The following is a 20,000-nucleotide window of genomic DNA, read 5'->3' on the forward strand; positions in this document are numbered from 1 at the left end:
CTTGTAAAACATGATATATATGTTTTTTTTTTTTGCTTACGTTTTTTGCTTGGTGGCGGTTAAAAGATGTCTTTTTTATAAAATTAAAAGTGTTTCTTTTATTTCTTAACTAGGAGTTGAAAAATGTCATTAGTTGTAAATGTTGGCTTTGTCGACATTCTTATGCTTTTGATATGGAAACTTTTTTCATTGAATTCGTTGTTTTATGGTGTTTAAGTTAAGATCACTTGATTGATATTAATTAATTTGAGCACAGTAATGTTTAGTATCAGATTCAGTTTATAATTGTCATATATGCTTGTTTGTCCACCCTCCTCAAGCTCTTCCTGTAAATATATGCAAAGTAAGCATCAGCATTATATCTCCAGATCCCAAATACAGTACATCTAACTAAACAACAGAATGAAATAAGGATATGCCTTAAAAACACACCATTAGAGATTAAGAACACCACTTAGGAACAGGTCCCAGAGCAGGAATGAAATAAGCAGGTATCTGGCTGCTATCCAAAGCCAGTAGCATCAGCCCACTATCATTGAACACACAGATATCATTGATAGCCCCACCTGTTGGTTTAATGCTAGTCATACCTTCTCCCTTGACAAAGGAAAAATCACTCAAAGGTTAGATACAAGCTTTGACATTGACACAGAGACAGTACTCTACCACTACTAAGGTACAATATTACACACCATAAACACATATCACATGAATATGGTTGTACATGAACATGCTTTTGTACAACATCGTGTGTACAATGAATTCATACACATGTTACGTCCTCAAAAGAAAACGAATTCATATGCATCTATGTAGAAAACTATCCAATATGCATATAAGTAGGCCTGTGTGCATGCATTATTGGATGGATATAACAGTTCCATAGAACACTGATATACCTCTAATAACTGAAATACAATAATGATGATGATACTGAAAATGACTGACAATGATGATCTGAAGAATTGTATGCTAATATAAGGGATTCTTTTTTATTTTTTTGTGTACATATGATCTTCAGCTATACAATGAGAGGTAGCCCCCTCGCATCTCGTAAATCCCAACGCATCCATCCCATGATTTTTACCCAAGACCTCCAAGACGGAGTTCCAAGTTCTAATTGCCGAGGGACTCGTGGGGATGTTAATGAAAGTTCAATCGTAAATGTGTCCACATTAAATGTGTTCAATCATAAAGTGTACCTTTATGGGCTTAAGACATCGTAAATGTGTGCATATTTTGATAACATTAAATTCCTGAAAACGAGGATGGTGACCTTAATCTCTTAGGATCCCCTAGTTAAACACAAAGACAAGAACAGTACAACAGGGAGGATACTTACCGTCTCAGGATCCCATATTTTAACAATATGACAATCTGTAGTATTAATTTTGGTCGCTCAAAGTTTAGAGTGCTGTGCCACTTAATATCCAATATTGGTTTACCATACCTGCATAACAATGACAGTTTCCAAATATTAATAACTCATAACCAAAGGAAAATTGAGCACACTGGTGCAGGAAGACTTCACATGCACAACTAACCATACCGTCCCCAACAAGGGGCGCAAATTAGGAAAGCTAGTAAGCACCCTCACTTACATGTGATCCTTAACTCGAATAGGAGATGAAGAACGTAAGTCATAGATCATCACCTGCACATATTATCATCAATAATGAAATGTTTAAGGTGATATAACAAAAAAAATTCATGAAATGCAGGCATGATAAGGATCGAGTATCACCACTACAGAATCATACCTTTCCTGCACTACTTCCAACACCCATGAGGAAACCCCCATTCTCTACAAAATCTATTGCAGTAACCTCCTACAAATCAAACAGTGCCAATAAGAGTTTTAAACTTAAAGAACATGATAGAAATGCAGATATTATCAACTGCAGGAAATGCATAAGGCTGCCACATGGATCTATGCAGAGATATGCAGAATGAATAGTAAATATTCAACTATGTTTCCTTGTCAGCGTTTCTTTCAAGCATATTAAGAACAATTATTGCTACAAAAAGTCAAGAAAAGCTCCAACTTCTAAAAGCATATACAGAAGAAGGCCCACAAGCGACCATTATAGCAAAATAATCCCCAAAGCTATTTATGAGAGAGATAGGAAAAAAAAAAAAAACTTGGACTGAAAAAATCTTACTTTAAACCAAAGCCTACATCAGACACTTGCAACAGAATATGTATGGATCAAATATCAAGATTAAGCAGCAAAAGCTACCTCATCAGCATCACCTGCAGGTGAAACAGCATTGATTCTGCCAATTGAAGATCTCATTCTCATGTCGAAGCACTCAACAGCACCATCCTCACACCACAAACAACTAATCCATGGAGCATGCTGAAACCATACAAACACAGCATCCTTGAATGAGCAAACCTAGTGTGAAATTGTCAATAGTAAAAAAGAATAAAAAGGGTCAAAAGAGAAACCAACATTCCACAAGAACCTTCTAGAAACCACATTCAGTGCTGGAGATTGTATGTTAAGAGAGGATAAGAATCTTCCCTGTTGAAGAATGAAATCAATCATCAATAAAACAAATGATACACTTTTAGCAAAAAAGAAATCCAATGTTACAAAATCCCCAGCTTTAGGCATGCATAAGCATCTTTTTTTTAATAAGTAAAATATTTTATCAAAAGTAAAGGGGAAAAAATGGTGGGATCCTAGCAAACAGTAAATATAGAAAACAAAAACAAAATAAAAAATGAAGGAAAACCAAAATTTTCCAAAAAGAAAATCTGAGAGAAACATAATAGAAATATAAATGAAGAATTCTTTAAGTTAAGGATTTGCATAGAAGCTCTATCTTTTAAAACATGTGGTGGTTCCATTCCAAACTAACCATATCAAAGATGGCAATACTAAGCCCCAAAGTACATCATATTTTTTCTCAGCAAACTTTCGCTATATGCCAATCCTCTCAAGCTACTCAAAAAAAAATATATATACTGATCACAGCTCCTACAGCAAAATGAATTAAAAGAAAGTTCATCACCCCTCCATTACTGCAGACGCATCAGTTAACAATAATCAGCTTTCTCCCAAAAAATTTTCCAGGAGCACAAACAATCATGTAGGTAATAGAATCCCCATCCACAAATAAAATGAACTCAAAATAAACAGAACAAACTCTTTAAACTTAGATCATAAGTTCTTATCAAGTGCAACAAACACCTTTATTTGAAATTTTTTTTTTATAACAAAAACCTTATAGCTTCTCCTTGCAAACATTCAACCCAATTACCAACATTTCTTCTGAGGAAAATCCACAAACATTAAAAAGAAGGCTGTTAAGACAGTTTTATGCTCAACAGACAACAAATTTGAACTCAGAGGCTAAATTAAAAGTGACTAGATGTGCAACATTATTCTTGAATCTTTTTCAGGTTGTTGTGCTTGTGTCGCAAATCAGAAGTTGATGGAAATCTCCACATGTCTCATAAGGGCTAAAAGAGAGAATAAAAAGAATCCACCACTCATTAGACAATCTCAATGAATTACCTGTTCTAAATTAATTCTGTATAGATATGGAGATGATGCAGCACAAAGCAGGTCACAAGACCAGCAATCATATGCAATATCCCTTCCCATCCTGTCAAACATCAGATGGACAAGACAACGTTAATCAAAACTTGTAAATTTGTTAATTAGTCAGTCCATTTCAGGCACTGCAAAGGTCAAAGCAAATACACAAACATCTGGACAACAATTAGCCACAACTTCTTCCGCAAAGATAACAAGTATAGACAAACATACAAGGTCAAAGAAGATACATATATCCTAAACAACAAATAACCACAACTTCTTCCATAAGGATAATGACTGTAAAAGTATATAAAGGAAGAAAATGATATCATGGGAGACCATTTGGGTAGTATTAATTCAACTTCTTCTGCAAGGATAACAAGTATAGACAAACATACAAGGTCAAAGAAGATACATATATCCTAAACAACAAATAACCACAACTTCTTCCATAAGATAATGAGTGTAAAAGCATAAAAAGGAAGAAAATGAAATTATGGGAGACCCTTTTAGGGTAGTATTAATTCAATTTCTTATTCAGGAGTCATTATTGAAAGAGATTGAGCAAACAAAACAGTATGTACATTGAAGAGGTAAATTGCACAAGCAGTACTTAACCTTTTAAGTTGGTCACATTTGATCCCTAACCTTTAAATTGTTCCAATAGAAATCTTCAACCTTATTATGTTTGCAATTTTGATTCTGTCAATTTGGTCTATCAAGACGAATGGACATTTCAGTCATGACATGTCAAAACCAGTTTGGTCTATGAAGACCAAAAATAAAGAAAAGACATGACACATCAAAACCTAAATGACAATTTTTATTTCTTTTTCTTATTCTTTATTTCTTCCTTTTCATTTTTATTTTTTCTTTCTTTTTCTCTTTCCTTCCCACTGGTAAAGAAGGAGACATCGAGGACAGATTCAATTACAAAAACATTTTTGTCAAATAAACATAAAGTGGCAATAGTGACATCCTTAGAATTGGAATACCAACAAGTAATGGCAAGAGCTCATTATAAAATCTATTAATCACTAAAATTCAACCATCCATCTAGAATGACCAGGTGTGCGTGCAATATATGATAGTAACACTGGATTTGACCCCAAAAACAAACAGAGCAAAAGCAAAAATTAAGGCACTAGGAAACCTTGGAATCCGCAGACTGTAGCGCTCTCCATATTTTGCATGTAGATTAACAGAATGATCAGCACATAAGAATGCAAGTTTTGAATAGTCATCAGCCAATACCTATAGCTATAGAAAAACACTCAATCATTATAGTACCACATAGCACGAGAAATTTGTAAACATAAATTTAATGTTCTTAAGAGTTTCAGCACTTAAAATTTCGAAAAAAGGAACCCACTGAAACTCAGGAAAAGAGAGAAAGAACGAGAGAGAGAGAGAGAGAGAGAGAAATATGTTGTGTTTATATGAAGCACCGAGGCTTAAACCATATATAAAAAGATCAATAAAAAATTTGAAGGAGAACAATTTGATTAACAAGATAATGAAGGTGCAAAAGTGGTTTAAACACTGAATTATGACAACTTATATAAACGTACACAATTGCCCAGAAAATCTTATACTCCTTCCATCCATATTTCTTGTCCTACCAAAATTGCGAAGAAAACCTAATACTCCTACCAAAAGTGCCAAAGAAGATTTTACCCTTTGTAATCTGAAAATGGTTCACACCACCAAAGGGTCAGAATCAAATGCCTTATCATGGATAGATTTGTAAAGTTAATGACTATTATTCCTCAAATTTTTAGAACAAATAGTTATTTCGAAAAGGCTTAGTTGATTGTTGTTTTTGAAGACACAATTGTTATTACAGTTCCAAAGAAACATCATAAAAAGCAAAGAGGACACTTACATTGGAATCAAGGGTGTATCTAAATTAAATAAGGAACAAAGAGGAGACTGGGGGAGAGAGGAAGAAAATTCTTACAGAAGTTTGAAAGAACAATGTAGTCAAAAAAATTAGCAGCAAAAGGTATTATCTGCCCTCACATAATAAACAGGTTAGGTTATTGAATTTTCTCATATAAAATCGAAGATTCATTGTTTTTCTTTTCACAATTCTTCAAAATTTTGAAATCAACAAAAGTCACATGTGCAACAAATCCACTAGCCAACACTTTAAATTACTGCATCATTAGTGATAGCCTTTTAAAACGTATAAAATACCTGAAAATCAATTATTTCGGATTCCAAGTGCCTCTCAAACTTCATAGAAAATTGTCTAAGCTCATATACTTTCACTTGTGGAGGATATATACCTGAATGGTGAGAGCCAACCAATAAGACTGGCATGAACTTCAGAAATTAGAAAAGAAAAAAGAAAATATAAACTATAAAAGGTGAAGTCTAATGAACCTGACGCAATAAGGAACTCCCCATCAGGAGTTATCTTGATTTTCGAGGTTGCAGTTTCAAACCTCAAATCCTGAATCAACTCTACCCTCTCCATATGGTCTAGTATTAAAAAAATATAAAGAGAAAGCGTCATAAAACATCATTCAACAAAACAAATATGGTATATAGTAGCACTGAAACCCGCTAAAAGTAAAAAGCCTGAATAACTTAAATGACCAAAGACGACCAACTAGGGTTTAGGGTTTTAGGTGTGATTTTAAAGAGGTTGCTCTTACTTTTGTCCTTGCAGAGAGATCGCTGCTTCTTAAGAGAGAGCCAGGCAGCTACGGAGCGCAGGTGGGAAGATATTGTATACATTTTCACCCCGTTTATAGAGACGGACTTCATTTTTCCACCATGGTTCGCCATGTTTTTTCTTCTCCTCTTTCTATGCTACTAGCAGAAAGACGAGTAATTTGCCAGTAGCAAGAGGCAACCGCAGCAGAAGCAGGAGGTTTTGATGGTTTTCACACGACTAAAAGAAGAGAAAAAATTGGAGGAAATTCTAGGCTCTTGCGCTGCGGGTGGCGGCAAGGAGGGGAAGCAGAAGAGAATAAAAATATTTACTCTCTGAGCTTCAATTCTCCAAATTGGGTTAAAGAAGACAACCTCGATAGAAAAACTCTTATTGGGCTTTTTTATCTCGCCTGGGTGGGTGACAGCGACCTCGAAATTAATCAGACAAATGATTTATATTTTGATGGAACAAAACAATTCAAAATGATGATTTAAAATTTTAAATGGAAAATTTCTTCTTCTCTCTATCAAAGAATTATAAGAAATTTATGTGATGTAGAATAACTATATTTTTCATTGAATATGTAAAATGCTAATTTTATGAAAAATTTGTAACTAAATGAAAAATCATGAAAATTATTGCATCCAAATATTGAATTGAATGATAGACATGTGAATGTCACGAGTTAAAAATATAAATTCGAATTTCAGTTTTTAAAGGACGAAAATTATTGAACAAGTAGAACAGATAAATCTAAAGACTTAACTGAATAGGCTCTTGAACACTCTAAAACACTAAATAGATGTTCAAGAAAACAGAATAACAAAGTCAGAGATAATAGACTATCACAAAGTTTACAATGGTTTGCCTAAAATTCAGATGAGAAGCAGTAAGCGAAATTCAGTCACTGCCTTCCAAATATGATAGTGGTTGAGCTTTTCTCCCAGATGATCATGAACGAGAAAATGAGGTAAAAAGCGAATTCAGGATGCACAGAGGTATCTAATGAACTAGTGATATAAGAAAAGTAAATGTTCCTAACGGGTATCCCCCACTGGAAAGAAAACAGTGCTCCCCACGGTTTATACAGTGCACAAAAGAAAGGACCAAGGGAGCTGTTTTACCAGGTAGCACGTGCAAAGCTATCAACTCGTGGTTATTTAGAATCTTTGATCTGGCACTTGGGCACTTGGGTTCTAAATCTAACATTCAAAGAGATTTTTCCTATACTATTAAATTTTTTTTATTATTGTTCAATCGAATCTTAATATTTTCGTTCTAAACCAAATACTTCTTTTATTTTTAACAATTAACTAAGCGTCATCGATCAATGTTCTATTTGTCATTTAATACTCACGCGATTCTAACATATCAAGTCACAGCATCGATTTAACGTATCATATCGTTATTCATTGTTATATTCTTGCCCTTGACGTCAGCATCAAGCGATACGAAATAATAAGGAACATTCTAATTAAACTTAATTGATTGACTATTAATCGTAAACATTTTTTGAACCAAAGCAAAAGTACAAGTATTTCATTTCGAGCAATAAATTAGGTTTCATTTAACTAAATATTTGCATCGCCTGTTTGAGTCCCTATAACACCATTTCTCATTGCTGAGTGTCAAGCTGAAAGTTCATCCTTTTTTAAAAAACATACCAAAAAGGATAGAGCCTCATTACCTAATGTTTAAGGCATATTAGATTGGAGCAAAGGGCTTAAACGCTGTTGACGTCGGAGATGTCAGGTGCGGTTATACCGGCACTAATACATCTAACTCAATCAGAACTTCGCACGAGAGTAATCCTACTACGGGGGACCTCCTAGGAGGTCTTCGCGTTGCATCTCTCTTTTCGTTCGTTTTTAATTATTCATTTTCTCACAAGTCAACGGACGTCCGTCCGTGCAGAAGTTGGGCCAGTGCTGTTGGGAACATTGAGTTAGGCTCTGCGAGGGGCATGGAGGAGGCAAGGGCGGGGAGAAATCTTATGCATTGTTGGAGCAGGACATGTCAGGTGCGATCATACCAGCACTAATGCACCAGATCTCATCAGAACTCCGCAGTTAAGCGTGTTTGGGCAAGAGTAGTACTAGGATGAGTGACCTCTTGGGAAGTCTTTGTGTTGCACCCCTTTCTCCATTCGCTTTTTAATTGTTTGTTTTCCCATCGATCGCTCGAAAGTTGGGGCGAAGGCACCGAGAACATCGAGTTAGGCTCGACGGGGGGCATGGAAGAGGCAAAGGCGGGGAAGGGTCTTGTGCATTGTTGGCGTAAGACATGTCGGGTGCGATCATACCAACACTAATGCATTGGATCCCATCAGAACTCTGCAGTTAAGCATGCTTTCATTCGCTTTTTAATTGTTTGTTTTCCCATCGATTGCGTGGAAGAAAGTTTCTCTATATTTTTTGTGCTTTCATTTTTTTTCTTTCAAATTTACTTTTCTCACATCTAACACATATTCGAAGAGAGCCTGTTAGCATATAATATGAGAAAATTCAGTCCCTAGAAGCATTTGGAAGAAAATGCAAACTTCAAAAACCTACCAAAACTTTTAAAATGAACTACATATTGACTAAAATTAAACAACCACTGAAAACAAAATAAATTAAATTAAATGGCACCATTGAATCCACGAACTGCGGCCGCCACAATCTCTTTGGTATGGACTTCATAAACCTCTTCGATCTTACAATCTTGACCAAATATCCTATCTAAATTATCAAAAAAAATTGTCAAAAAATAAGAAAAGATGTACTTTAAAAAGATGCAGATATTGATTAATCCGAGAGAGGAACTACCAAATTCGAACTTGGTGGAGTGATTTGGGATGAAAATGGAATTAGCAGAGATTTTCCAAGGGCTTGTCTTCGCATCCTCTTGAGATAGCGGCCTCGTTCGAACGACCACGTGAATTCTCTCCATTTCCTCCAATTTCAAGTTCTCAGCGTCAAAAAGAAGAGGAATTGCTGGTAGCAAGTTTGAAAATACCCTATTTTGGACTTCGCTTTATGTTTCCTACCTGTGGATTTTGCCCCCAAACGTGGGGACTTGGGAGTGGTGGTCGAAATTACCAGAATGGCTCAAAAGAACTCGGATAACATTTTTTTTAATTGTATAATATTTAAAAAATTATTAACTAGTTAGAAAATTTTAAACAAATTTTAATTTTATTATTGTATTTATTTAAATTTTTAAATTTTTATTTTAATTTAATTAAATTTTTATAACTAATTATAGACTAACTGATGTTAGTCAAAATAATAAAGCATGATAATATGATTATAACATTTTTCGCATTTCACGTTAACATTATATTAGTACCACATGATTATAAAATGATTAATAATAATTAATCAACTAAATAGTTACAATAATTTATTTGATTAAAAATAAAAATAAAAATATAAAAATTTGATTGAACATAATTAAAAAATAAAAGTTCATTTAAATTTTTTTAAATAATTTAAGAGCTTTTTTTCAAATATTTTTTTTAACAAATGTTGAAAAAAAATTCAAAAGTAATAAAAATAAGGTTTATATATGATGCATTAACAATGTATTCACCAAATGCTGCTACCTTATTAATGAGGTATAACAAAAAAATTATTCAATAGTAAAATTTTAAACTTTACAAGCTTGTTTTATTTACATAGATATTTTATTGTACTCGCCAACACCAAGTGCACAAAAGAGAGTGTGCATTGCCTTGGTGTTAAGTTGAGTTATCTAGATGTCACTTGCATCCCACTCATTTTCCTTCTTGATTACTCATCTACCTTTTTTTTATCTTTATCGATTTGTAAGGACCATTTGCAATCACCTTCCAAACTTCATAATCATTTACTTAGATAAATCGCTTCATTCTATTCTTCCAATAAGAATAGTTTTCTCCAAGAAACAAGTTAAAAGCAAGCATTTTTCTCATTCTTCTTAGTTTTTCAAAGCCATCAAGTGTGATCTTAAATCCATTGGAGTTTTCATTTCTATTCTTTGTAATCATCTTTGATATTGTCGATTTGCAAACTTGTACTCACGAAGTAATATTCACCTATTAGAGGTTTTCTTACTTGTATCTCAAACACTCAAATCCTTGAGAGATGAAGAGGTTATACATTAACCTTTAACCTAAGCCTTAAAAATAGAAAGGTTATATCTTAACTTCAAAAGGTATTTGTATTGATTGAAATTCAATAGTGAATTCAACTCTTTATTTGCAAGATAAGAGAGAGGACGTAAGCACCAATACGATGGTCAAACCTCAATAAATCGAGTTTGTAATTCTCTCCACACTTCACTGTTTATCTTTATTTCATTTACTTTCAATTAAATATTTTTTGAATTTATAATCATCTTAATGTTAGGTATATTTCTTTTGAAAGTTTACTTTTTTAAAAAAAAATTAGAAATTCAATTCACTCCCTTATTAGATTATTCATTCTAATTAAGCTAACAATTTGTATTAGAGTTTAAACTCTATATTTGTAGATTTAACTACCTTCAAGTGATCCTACTAGCTGAAGAAATCATGTTCCAAAAGGATATCAAAGAAGAACATGAAGTATGCCTCATTGTCATGGATTTGGTGGTGACCACTCTCGGAGAATGATAATCAATAATAGCTCTACATTAAATTTATTTATTTAAAATGATAATGTTCTACTTTATTAAATTACTATATTAGTGCATATTTATTGGTACTTCTTATATATTCACTATTATTATTATCATTTACATAAAAATTTAATAAAGAAAGTATACTAATTAGTGATATTATAATAGTAATATACTAAAACTAAAAAAAAAAAACTACAATTAACTTATTTGCTCTCTTTGCAAAACCCTTTTCTAGTGTATTTTATATGAAAATCATAATCTTTATGTGTTATTTCTAATTATCTAGGGTAAACTCCACATAGATCCCTTGTGGTATGATTTTTTCTCACATAGTACCTTAAGATTTTTAATGGCGCACTTGGCAGTTAGTGAGCAGGAGATAAATCCGCCATTAAGATTTTTACACAGGACGTTGTCTCTAAACCAGAATGGCAGTAAAATTTTTTTTATCATGTTTTAACAAAAGAAGTATAATGATAGGCATAAATACAAAAAAGAAAGAATGGAAAATAACCTGATGAGAAATGTCAGGTCTGTAATCGACAGGATTCTTCTTATTTTTCCGCAAGAAATTGGCATAATCATCCGAGTTCAAGAGTTGGAAACTCTGTAATTTAAAATAGGTTAAAATTAAATGTTGGATTTCAGCAAACTTAATGTCACGACCCAAATTTCTGGCCATGACCGGCGTATGGGCCCAATGGATGTAGTCCATTAAGCCTAAGCAAGCCTACTTATATTACCTATTTATCATTCCATCCCACGAGTTACTAAAGTCATAATTCAAAATCTCAATTCGAAATGATGAAAACCATTGCCAACTCGTACTAGCATTACTCATTAAAATATACACATATTGTCTACAGTATGTATTCTAATAATTAACATCATATTTGTCTATACATGTCAAAAGGAGACTCGATGTCCAGCGGAGAAGCTCGACGAATGTACAGCTACTGAATGCCGAGACACCTACCAAGAGTCGAGTCTACAAAGGCACCTCAACCTAGTTACCGACTGCCTCCTGATCTAAAAACATGAAGTTGAAAACTGTGAGTATAAACCCAGTGAGTGAACAAGGAAGGGAACAAGCAAATAATAAGGAAGGTTTAAAGAAAATCATGATGCATTTATCTTTAAAACAATGCAATTTAGTTTAGCTCTTATCAGAACCTCTCATGTAAACCCCAAATGAGTAAATCACTTGATAAAAAGGGTCCATGCTCAACAAAGAATTTGAAGAGCGAAAACTTTAATAGCATTCGTGCAATTTAAGTCAAGTAAACGACGGATCCTCACTGCAGCGGAAAGGCATTCTCGCTGCAGCGAGATTCCGACCACCATTACCCCTCCAAATCCGAGAGTTTCTCGCTGTAGTGAGAATAAATCTCGCTGCAGTGAGAAATAGAGCACCATGAAAAAAAAATTCCTTTCTTTCAAGAAAAAGCCATCATGCTAAAATGACAAAAAGAATCAACATGAAACGCATAATAATTCCCAAAGTTCAACATGTCAAGTTTCACATGCATTTCAATCATATGCCATATTCATAAGCTTTTATTTCATAAACATATATATACATAAATACGTAGATAAACACCAATATCACCATTATCACAACCAGCTCATGTGCATTCCCCCCACATCGTGTACATAGCCGGAGTCATCGTGTGCATCCCCCCACATCGTGCACAATCAGTGCCATCGTGTACATCCCCCCACATCGTGCACACAGGCACTATCATCATCCACCTCCTTCACCACGCCATCACTGGCATGTGCATCCCCCCACATTGTGCACAAACATAGTTATAATCATCACACATATCAACTATCATGCACAACATATATATATATATATCTATAAATATAGCAACATAATGTAGTTGTGCATGAATCCAAGCAGCCACATGTCACAATATTGAGTCAATTATCAAAAGCTTGTTCCCGGGCAAATTTTAGAGCAAAAACAGATAAAATTCCCAAACGATTCATTAACACACGTGAGCATTTTCCCAAAACATTTTGAAATGCATGCTCACTCACCGGTATTAGTTAAGCTTTAGCTGACTCTAACTTTCCTAATGGTCCAATTAGAGCTATGGAACTTCGTTAGAACTTATCATTACATTAGCATCACCAATTTGTCAATTCACATGCTTATAAAGTCTAAAGCTTTCTCTTAGCTAGCTTCCAATTGCCATTTAAATGGCTATCTATTTTCACTACCCTAATCACTCTAAAATGAGTGGATAACCTTAACTACAAACATTCACAATTCCCTAAAATATCTACCAGCACATGCTATCCATAATTTTTGCAATTAAAATAAATCATACTTATAGGTATATATTTATGAAAATTTTTAAAATTGACACCCTCTACTCACCTTGGTAGCTTGAAACTTTGAAATTATTTCCAATAAATTTTCCAAGCTATTATGGGAGCTTTCTCTTTCTTTCTCTCTCTAAACACCTAACTAGTGAGAGAAAGTATGAAAGTGAGATTTTTCAACGGTTTTAAAGTGAGAGAGTGAAAGAGCACAAAGATTTCATGAAAAGGTGCACCAAGGCATGAAAATTGGAGCTAGAGAGAGAAAGTTATGGAAGCTTGAAGAGGACTCCCATGGAAGATGAAGAAACGTGAGAGGGAAGAAGGAAGAAGAAGAAGAAAAGCTGCTGGAGAATGAGGAAGTTGCTGGAAGAAAGATATTAATAGCTCATACTTATCCAACTCCCCTTGAAATTACAAAAATGCCTTTTAGCAAGTTAACTTGTTCTTCTCCAATCTTTTGTGTAATTTTTTTATTCTTTTGACATTGGGACAAGGTCCACAATGATCTAAACTATTTGTGTTTACAAAAACTTAAAATTTTGACTCGGGTTGCAAAATGACCATTTTGCCCCTATTGTGAAAATGATCGAAACTTCTAGTTTTCTTTTTGTTTTCATCATTACACGTTATTTATTCGGTCTTAGGCCTATTTAAATCTTAAAATATCGTAAAACCTTCTTCTGAGAGCTTTTTAGAGGAAATAATGAAACTACCCCTAGCCCATGTTACTGTGTCTATGCGTAGTTATGAGCATATAGGGGTTAAGGTCTCACACTTAATCTCCATACTTTTATTAAATGAGGGGTTGTGAACAATAATTAACAATGTGATCAACCATTGAATTAGGTGACATAGCATGATCTTGGTCAAGTGGTATGACACATAAACTCTTGAGCCAACTAGCTAAATATTTTGGGGCCTAAAAGTCGTAGTCTTTTTGGCCAACTGGGTACATATTGAGCTTTCTTTTTTAATTAATAATAATAATAATAATAATAATAATAATAATCAGCAAAGAAAAAATCAAAATAATTATTTGAGACAGACAAAAAAGTTCACATGACCAAGATAATATCACATTATATACAGAAAAAAAGAAATTCGATATACCTTTCCAACTTTAGCAACTTCCAAAGAAGCCTTCTCAAGAACAAAAATGACCCCAGCTTTTTTGGTAATTTGATCATTGGGAGCAATTGGGATTCCGACAAGTTCATGTGCTCCGGATTCGTCTTCTTCTTCTTCTTCATCTGGGGCTTTTCCTTGGGGTTTTTCAATAGAACCTCGCTTTGCTGATTCTTTCTCTTCTACTTCTACTTCTTCATCTTCTTCTCTATCATATTTCTCCTCTCTCGTCTTCCACTTTTATCCCTTTATAGCATAAGGTCATCCCATTTTTGTTAGCTCAAATATTATTTATCCTCTAAGCCAATAACTTTCAGACAAAAAAAACAAAAAGGCAGTAGCACGGCAATATGACAGTACATCAGATTAAAACTAAACTTTCAAGAAGTACAGTTAATTTTTCATTTTAATATTTTGACCTGACGATAGAGTAAGCAATTGATGCTTAGAACATATACCAGTGTCAGCACCAAAAAATAGGGAGAGTACCTTTGGGTGCAGCGGAGAAAAGAAGACAGTAGCGTCGAATGCCCTGGAGAGTGGAGAGGCAGAGGGGGATGAGGCTATTTGGGGCAAAGTCGGAGAGTGCTTATGATTAATGGGCTTCGGTTAAGTTTGCTTCACGGCCCATGCATAAGAGTTGGTGCGGATACAATGTCGCCTCAGCAGCGGAGAAAAGAAGACTAAGGATGTCAACGGGTACCCGACCTAATTATTCCGGGTTAGGGTACTCATTAAACAGGTTAGGAGCAGGTTCGGGTAGTAATTTTACTACCTGAACCAAGTTTGGGTATCACACTTTGGATACCCGCAACCCGAACCCGATTCCGATTACTTTTTAACCGGTTTCGATGGATACCCGCACCGAACCTATTCACAAATACCCATTTATATATTTTATTATTTAAATAATTAAATAAAATTGATACTGAGATGACTGGAACCCAAGCCACAAAAGGGAACACTCACCATCTCCACCATCTTGACAAACCGTTGTGTTTGTTATATATTGACAAATATATATATATATATAACATACTTAGTTAAATAACTAATGTGATGATATAAATATACATAAATAAATTTTTTTTTAGATTATTAATTATGTTTAAATAATATGAATATCATATCATATTACAAAAGAATATAATTACTATTATATACATTTTTAATAAAAATGCATGTTCTTTTTATTTTGGGTTAAGATTACAAAAATTATAACTTATAATATATATACTTAAAGAGAATCTTTAAGCTTAAAATAGTTTTGGAATCTAACTATTTTGTTAATTTCATGTAATTAAAGACAAACTCATATAGTTAATTAAATTAATTCATTAAACTATGATTATTAATTAACTTGAAATGTTTTTAAATATATATATTGTATATATTGAGTAATATTATAAGAAATATGATTACTATATTATATATATACTAATACTTTTAGTATATATATACTTTAGATATAAATATATATTTTTTATTTTGTGTTAACATTATAAAAATTATAATTTATAAAATTATTAATTGTAATCTATACACACACATATATATATATATATATATATATATATATATATATATATATATATATATATACACACACTTTATAGTTACTATAACTTGTAATATCTTTTAACACATACACTTTATATTGTATATTATGTTCATTTATAAAGAATATAATTACTATTATATAAATTAATTACTAAATAATATATATACCTTTGTTTATATAAATTTATAATATATGAAGTTAATTATCTAAAAAGAAGTTGTGATTATAATAATTTTGAAATTTAGCTATTTTTTTAAATTTCATGTAACTAAGGGCAAATTCATATAATTAATTAAATTAATTAATAAAATTATGATTATTTGTCAAACCCTGCTTTGTAAAATAATTATAATGTCATTCACATGCTCGATAGAATGTTTGTATATTTAGGAAATTCGAGAAATCGTTAAAAGACGATATTGCTCCTAATGGTATCATTAAGTCGATTAAGCCTCGAACTAGTTCAAATAGGAATTTTAAGGTGAAATTAAGAATTTCACAGTTCAGGGATGACTCAAAACGGTAATTAGGAGTTCGAGGATCAATTCGGAGTCAAATCGAAATTTTCACTATCTAGGGGTAAAATTGTAATTTTTCCACTCGCGGATAAAATTTGAGATTTTGAGAGAATTTAGATCACATTTGACAAATTGGAGAATGGTATGAGTATAAGGGATGAAAAATATGTCTATGGGCAATTTTTCAGTTTTTGGGGTAAAAATGTAATTTTTCACTTTAAGAGGGCAAAAGTGTAATTTTTAAAAATTTGCTCCACCAAAACTTTGGAAAAGTCTAGAAATTTCATGGAAGACATGGATAAGTGAAGAGGATTGAGTGGTAGAAAAAGAAAGTCAAAAAGATGGCTAGAAAAAAAATAAAATAATAAAATATTCAAAAGGTAAATAAAATAATAATATTTTATTAAGCCTATTAAAAGGCTTGAAAATTTCAGAATTTTTCATTGGGATGGTCAGCCAAAACCATCAGGAGAGAGAGAGAAATAAGAACAAACCCTAGAGTGAGAAAATTCAAAGAAAAAGTGTGATTTTTCAAGGAATCAAGTGTTTAAAGGTATGATTTTTCAAGCTTAGCTTAAGATTTATCATTTCCATGCATTTCCCATCATTTTTCATGGTTGAATCATGTGATTTGAGGATGAATTCAATTCTGAAAAAAATGGGTTAGGAGAGAGAAACTTGTTAGATTAATTTGATTCTAAGTTATGTTAGTGTTTTAAGTTAGTTTAGCATATTTAGAAACAAAACAACAAGAAAAGAATTCATTTTCCTCCATTACCATTATTGGCTGAATTTTCTAGGGGAATATTAGCTGATGATCTTGATGTTTATTTGAGGAATTATGATGAATAATGATGAATTATGAGTCTAGAAAAATAATGGAAATTTTCGGAGCAAAAATATGAATTTTTACCCATTAGGGGTATTTTCGTAATTTGCTATCAGGACTGATAATTTGCACCACACTGAGGGACATTAAGTCAATTTGGGTGCAATTGAGGTATAGAAACTGAAAAAAATTAATTTGAAGTTTAAACGGACGCGTATATCGATTTAATCGGGTAATAGGCCGAATTAGGTCAGCACTGCATTTAAGCGGTAGTCGGATAAGTTGTATATCATATCATGCATATATACCGAGTCTAAATTTATTTTATAATGGTCAAGCATTGCTGTGGTGAATTATGTATTGTACATTGTGGATATGTGGTGAGCAAATTACACTGGTAAAAGTACAGAAATTGTGGTTGAAGACTGGGATTAGGAGTACGTCGACTCCTAGAACTGTGAGTGGACAATTTATCGTCTTAAATATCTAAAGTAATTATACTTGTTTGATGCTTTTATTGAATGGTGAATTTAAATTATAAAATATTATGTTTTCCAATTAAAATGTTTTTTAATAAAAATGAGATTTATACTGGTTTTGAAATCAAATATTGTTTTGGGAAAATTGAGTATATGGAGACTGTGTTGAAATTTATGATTTTATATGTTATTGAAATTGGGGCTTATGACACTATGGTAGCATGATGGCTAAATTTTTGGGGTTGGTATGAAATATATGAACAATTTTGGATTGGTCTCGGTAGACTGGATTAAATTTTATTCGCCATATTAAGCTACTGGAAATTTTATGGGTCTGGTGGTATATTAAACGATCACTGCAGTGGTGGGGGTTTCCGTGGACTGCCTATGAGAGGGGCACGGTAACTCAATTATATACTTACCTCCGGGGGGAGATGTTCGGTGAAGTATCTCCTGAGGTATGATTTGAGTGCACCTGACGTTCGGGCCACCACGTGAGAGTGAAACTCAACCAACGCCAAGGAACGGCTGTATGTTAGATATGAAAACATGTTTATGGGTATGGGTCATTGAACAGCCTTGGCGGTCTCAGTGGGATATCTTGACGAAGGTACCTGCGAGAATGATTTTGGCAAGGGCCAAGTTTAAGAAATTCATAAGTCGGAGAAATTTTGATGAAAAGAAATTGTTTGGTATAGATTGAAACGAGTTTTGTGTTATGAACATTATTGAGATATAACATTTTTATATTGTCTCCATCTACTCGGCTTTAGATGCTTTTGATGGTAATTGTTTACTCACTGGGATTATGTAATCATAATCTCACCCCTCTTCCTATCCATTTTCAGGCTCAAGACAGTTTGTTGATAGTTGATTAAGACGAGAATTAATCTCGGAGTTGCATCATAGGAAGTAAGGGTTCGTAGCCCTACATCTTCTTAGTCAGTTGGGGACTCACGTGTCACTGTAAAAGTAATTTTATTCTTCAGTTATTTGATTTAAAGTATGTATGAATATATTTAGCTTTTACACCATGTTTTTGACGAGTTTCGGTATTTTCGAAGAAAAATGATGAAAATGCCCCTGTGAGCCAGAAAGTAATATTTTATTGTTTTGATTTGGAAATGACTTATGATTTTTTTGAAATGTGAGATTTAATAACTGTCACTCACTGGGGAGATGCAGAAGCTGATGCTAAGCCTTGCGGGGTTTCAATCGGCATTCGGGGTAATGAGTGCCTATCGGGACGTTGCGGCGGTTGTCACGGGCTCGATGGGAGTTCCGGGTCGTGACATTATTAATTAAATTATAATATTTTTTAATATCTATACTTTATATACATTGGGTTCATTTATAAAGAATATAATTACTATTTTGTATATACACTATAATACTTTTAATATATATACTTTAAATATAAATATATTTATTTTTTATTTTGAGTTAATATTATAAATTTTATAACTTATAAAATTATTAATTGCAATATATATATATATACACTTTACAGTATATAACTTGTAATGTCTTTTAACACATAAACTTTATATTATATATTATGTTCATTTATAAAGAATATAATTACTATTGTATAAATTAAATACTAAATAATATATTAAGTTAATTATCTAAAAAAAAGTTGTGAGATTAGAATAGTTTTGAAACTTAACTATTTTTTTAAATTTCATGTAACTAAGGGCAAATTTATATAACTAATAAAATTATAATTATTAATTAAATTGTAATGTCTTTTAATATCTATACTTTATATACATTGGGTTAATTTATAAAGAATATAATTACTATTTTATATAAACACTATAATACTTTTAATATATATACTTTATAATATAAAACTTGTAATGTCTTTTAATACGTACACTTTATATTATATATTATGTTTATTTATAAAGAATATAATTACTATTGTATAAATTAATTACTAAATAATATATATACTTTTGTTTATATAAATTTATAATATATAAACTTAATTACTTAAAAAGAAGTTGTGAGATTAGAATAGTTTTGAAACTTAATTTTTTTTTTAAATTTCATGTAACTAAAGACAAATTGATATAATTAATAAAATTATGATTATTAATTAAATTATAAGGTCTTTTAATAATTATGTTTTATATAAATTAGATTTATTTTAAAAAATATAATTACTATTTTGTATATACACTATAATACTTTTAATATATATTTATTTTTTATTTTATATTAATATTATAATAATAATAATTTATAAACTTATAAAATTTATATAACAAAATTTTTTTTGTGCACATTAATCCAAATGTGAAATGTTT

The 20,000-nt window shown here is 32.2% G+C and overlaps 2 pseudogenes across 1 annotated transcript; one reads left to right on the plus strand and one right to left on the minus strand.

Annotated features, from left to right (window-relative positions):
* Positions 1 to 211: 211 nt before the first annotated feature.
* Positions 212 to 6,714, minus strand: LOC148762568 (uncharacterized; annotated as a pseudogene). Its single transcript, XR_016026177.1, has 12 exons — positions 6,215 to 6,714; positions 5,940 to 6,038; positions 5,751 to 5,842; positions 4,705 to 4,805; positions 3,528 to 3,618; positions 2,470 to 2,528; positions 2,241 to 2,360; positions 1,761 to 1,829; positions 1,602 to 1,654; positions 1,343 to 1,450; positions 433 to 597; positions 212 to 326 (listed from the first exon to the last, which is right to left on the minus strand). The product of XR_016026177.1 is annotated as an uncharacterized LOC148762568 (transcript).
* Positions 6,715 to 8,234: 1,520 nt separating this feature from the next.
* LOC148762569 (5S ribosomal RNA) lies at positions 8,235 to 8,353 on the plus strand (annotated as a pseudogene).
* Positions 8,354 to 20,000: the final 11,647 nt, after the last annotated feature.

This window comes from Theobroma cacao, chromosome 5 (genome assembly GCF_053813885.1).
Source record: "Theobroma cacao isolate CCN51 chromosome 5, ASM5381388v1, whole genome shotgun sequence".
In the NCBI taxonomy this organism is placed as follows: domain Eukaryota; kingdom Viridiplantae; phylum Streptophyta; class Magnoliopsida; order Malvales; family Malvaceae; genus Theobroma; species Theobroma cacao.